General features: G+C 34.2%; 1 long non-coding RNA gene across 1 annotated transcript; it reads right to left on the bottom strand.

Annotated features, from left to right (window-relative positions):
* Nucleotides 1-559: 559 nt before the first annotated feature.
* On the bottom strand, nt 560-4,513 carry LOC126701257 (uncharacterized). The gene is made up of 3 exons (XR_007647263.1): nt 4,262-4,513; nt 1,958-2,013; nt 560-708 (listed from the first exon to the last, which is right to left on the bottom strand). It is a non-coding gene; the product is annotated as an uncharacterized LOC126701257 (long non-coding RNA).
* Nucleotides 4,514-4,765: the final 252 nt, after the last annotated feature.

Below are 4,765 nucleotides of genomic sequence, written 5' to 3'. Positions count from 1 at the left end.
TCCACTACAACAAAAGTAGACTATGGTGACGAAACCTTTTGTCACAATATGTCCTTATTTCGTCACCGAATACATATGGTGACGAAACAGCATTCGTCACCTTAGCTCCGTCACAAAATGTATTGGTGACAATAATGTTTCATCACCAATAAAAAAATGATAAGTGACGAAATTTTTTCGTCACCAATAAAAAATGGTAGGTGACAAAAGTTTTCGTCATCTAATATTTTCATCACTAAACCTTATTTTCAGTGACGAAATATTTTGTCACCAAATGTATTTTTTTTTTCCAATTTCAATAGATTAGGTGACGAAGTTTTGCGTCACCGATTGTTTTTTTTTTTTTTTTAGTTTCAATAGATCAAATGACGAATTATTTCGTCACCAATTTCTGCTTATAGTCAGATATGGCAATGAAAATTATCGTCACCAATTTTATTTTTTTATTAATATTCTTTACATTTACTTGCCATTACATTAACCTGTTCATTTCTAACCAAATCCATAATTAAAAAAACATCCATTCATTTCTAAGCAAATCTATAAAAAAAAAAAAACATCCATACAATCTAAAAATGCAATAAAGATGTTCACAAAGTAATTACAACTATTTATATACAAATGATGTCTTAGCTTCCAAACTTTACAGAAAATTATTTGAGTTCAAATAGTCCCACAAAAGCTATCTTTTTGCCACCAATCCCATATCTGCACAAGTATAAAGGAAAATACATTAATAACAAACTAAACTGCAAACCTATATCCCTGATAAGATAACAAACTAGACAAAATAATCATAATACAACATCATATGAAGCCAAACTATCAAAGAAAGAAGACCCACAACATTCTCATCAAATAAAAACCAAACCCACATTACAAACCATGGAGATATCATAAAGAGTGCAAAAAAAATCCCAATTTAAAACAAAACAAATAAAGTGAAATCCAAAGCAAAAACCCAGCCACCATCATAATCACAAACCCAACCACCACAACGAATAAAAAATCTAGCCAACACTACTAAAATAAATAAAAAAAAAACTAGCCACCACCGTAAAACAAAAACCACAACCACCACCATAAACAAAAAACTCACCACCACCACCATTAAACAAAAAAACATAGCCACCACCATTAACACAAAAACTCAGCCACTACCATAAACAAAAAACCAGGCCATCACAATAAACAAAAAACTAAACCACCACCATAAACAAAAAAACCCACCACCTCTATTAAACAAAAAACACAGCCACCATCATTAAACAAAAAGTACAACCACCACCATTAACACAAAAACCTAGCCACTACCATAAATAAAAAACTCAACACCACCATTAAACAAAAAACAGAGCCACCACCATTAACACAAAAACTCGATGACTGCCATAAACAAAAAACCCAACCATCACAATAAACAAAAAACTCAGTCACCACCATAAACAAAAAGAACCTTAGTATCAAAAGCAATGGTTCCTCAAAAAACGCAAACTGGTTTCATGCATATCATTTTACTCCACAACTCATAATCCCCATTTACTTACATTTCCTACACCACATGATACATCACACCTAAATAAAGATCTAATAAAAAATTCATTATTAGATTTTTATATCCAATTTCAGTATTCACCTTGCACCATTTTCATACCCAATTTCTTGGCCAAAGAAACAACAAATGAGAGAACCTAAAACACAAATAGCATTCAGCCATCAGAAACATGAAGCAAATCACATATACCCAAGCTATCACCTTGCACCACTTTTTAGGGTGGCTATTAGACCAAAAAAATACACACTAGAGAACCCAAAACACAAAACATTTCAAGCATAAGAACAAACAAGCAAACCACATATAGGTAGTAGCTAAGCCAAGAAATTGGGTGGATAAACAAGCATATATTCATAGACAAGATGAACTGAGCAACAAATATCATATATTGACAAAACTCACGTGTTTTTTAATGGTCACAACTTCTTCCAATTGCTTCCCCTTGACCCACTCAGAAGCTGAAAATTATGATAGAGAGCAATTAGAACAATCCCTTGCAATAACAAATGCCACAATGCCATGAAAAATGGACAATAAGCTAAAGTAGAACACAAACTACCACTTCCATGAAACTTGACAAATCAGTTAAAGTGACAAATATTTAATAGCAATTTCTAACTCTAGACCAAGTTTCAGATATTTTCTATAGCCACTGATCCTAAATAAAACAAAAGTGTGGAAGTATTTAAGGGGCAGTCTCATTGTGAGCCCTTGATGGTGCAGTTATATAAAGGAAGAGAAACTTTATTTCTGTCCGTTTTTAGTTTTTTATGAATGCATTCGTTAATAACTTAGCTCATGACAAGAAGGAAAGATCATACTAGGTACCAACAAACTAGGTAGAACCATGATATTTAACACAAACTAAATTTAAATCATTCTTCAGACTATGGGTACAGTACAACTCAAAAGTCTCAAAGCTCAGAAGTGAGAATTATCTTATACTAATACAACGTAGCCCGAAGTTTAATAAGTTTTATTGAAGACATAAATTCAGAGAGATTACATTACATTCTAACTCAAAGGCATGCTTGAACTTGAAAGCATAAAGAGCAATAGATGGACTCTAAAACCAACCAATGCAAATTCACCCCAATTCAACCCCTCTAGACAAGAAACCTACGTTACCCACTGCCAATTGAACAATGTAACAAACACATACAAGAAAGCCTCAATCTTAAAAACACAATGCTGACAAAATTAAAAAAAAAAAAATGATTCTATTTCACTTCTTAAAAAAAACTATTCTAAAAAAAACGATTATGGGAGAGAGTGTGAGATTGGGGATTTAGGGTTTAAGAGGGAAAATAATAATAATAAATAATCCACAAAGTCACCAAGTTTAACAAGGTTAAAGAGAGAGAGAAAGGATCGATGAGAGAGAGAGCTTACCGGTCTTTTTGGGAGGCTGAGAGCATTTGCAGTAGTGTAGCTACAATACTATAATGCTAAAATTTAGCTCCACAAACACAAAAACCTTGCTGCAGCAGTGGAGCTAAATCTAAAAAATTTAGCTTCATTGCTACAGTGCATATCTATAAATAGATGTGCACTGTTCATAACATCTAAAAGAAAAAATATTATTTTATTAAATTTCTCTCTCCTCTTCTATTAAAAAAATATTTTTTCCTTTTTATTTTTCTTTCTCTCTCTCTCCGGCTTCTCTTCTTTCTTCCTCTTCCAGTCCTCCATTTTAATCAGACCGGCCTCTCTACTCAGTCCGTTGCTCCGAAGCCCAGCCCAGCGCCGACCACTCCTCATTGCCCAGCGCCGACCACTCTTTGCGTTCTCCACCTCAAAGGCCGAACCTCCGAGCTCCACCCTCTCTCTGCTATCTCATGCCCAGCGCCGATGTGGGTTTGTGTTTGTGTTTTCCGATCTGTTGTGGGCAAGTGGGCTTGTGCTTGTGTTTGTGGCAGTGGGCTTGTGCTTGTTGTGGGTTTATTTATTTATTTATTTTTTTTTTGCTGTGGACTGCCAGTAGTGGTGGTGGTGGTGGTGGTGGTGTTGGTGGTGGTTGTGTCTATGGTTGATGGTAGAGGTGGTTGAGGTTGGTGGTGTAATATTTTTTTGGTAGTGAAATATATTATTTTATTGTAGTGGTTAGAATATTTTATTGTGATATTTATATTATTTTATTATGTTGAAAACTAAAATAGATCCACTACTACAGCATGTGTATAGATAAAATATATAAAGTAACTTTTGATAGAGCTAAATTGCTAAGCTCCACTACTGTGGATGCTCTGAGAGCGTGGGTCCGTCTGTGGGAGGAGAAAGAGAGAGTAACAGTTTACACAAATAAAAAATAACGAAAAAAATTTAGAACCCGCTTGAAAATTGGGCACCGCCTAGAAAGAAATCAAAAAAAATTCAGCACGCGCTACTTTTTCTATTTTCTTCAAAAAATTCAGTAAGCACAATGAATAACTGAGAACCGGCCGGTTTAACCTTAAAAATTGAAACATGTATGATTGAACCGGTTATTGGCCGGTTTGCTTAAAACACCAAAATGCAACATTTTTTTTTTTTTTTTGATAGGAAAAACACAGTAGTTTTATAGTAAAGATCTAAAAAATAAAACAATCAACTGGGACTATCCTTTGCCATTGCCACTAAAGCTAATCAAAACATGAAAACTAAACAAGCAAATATAATTTTGAAAACAAAAAACCCAGAAAATAAAAAACATCATTGAGCGCTTACAGGGGTTTTGGAAGACTTAATTTGGAGAAGAATGTCCTTGAGGCTTTAATCACTGAAAGCACTTTTCAAGTTTCCATGGCGATTCAGTGGAAGATCCAAGCCTTTCTCTGTGCTGTCTTCATTTCCATTCGAAGTAGCAGCAGACCCACCTTCCATTTTCCTTTACTTTTTTTTCTTTTTTTCCTTCAGTATACACTGAGTGGCTGAGAACTAAGAAGGTCTTGTCCTTTGATTGAGAGTCTAGCTAGCTTATTCTTTTTCCTTTTATTTTGTGTGGTTCTCATAATTTTATTTTGTGTGTCTGACACCACACGTAAAGAGTAAAGCTGAAAATATTGACATTTGAAATGTGTAAACAAATTCCTTTCAAAAAAATATCTGTAAACAAATTTAAAAGAATTATGTAAGTGATCTAACTTTTTGTACAATTTTGTGTCACAACTCGTTATATGGTGAGTTGTATTTGGTAAGGGTACGTTACCACATGGCCCATTGACATACCCT

This window comes from Quercus robur, chromosome 9 (genome assembly GCF_932294415.1).
Source record: "Quercus robur chromosome 9, dhQueRobu3.1, whole genome shotgun sequence".
NCBI lineage: Eukaryota > Viridiplantae > Streptophyta > Magnoliopsida > Fagales > Fagaceae > Quercus > Quercus robur.
Note: the sequence above shows the minus strand (reverse complement) of the source record. Positions and strands in the feature narration are given on the sequence as shown.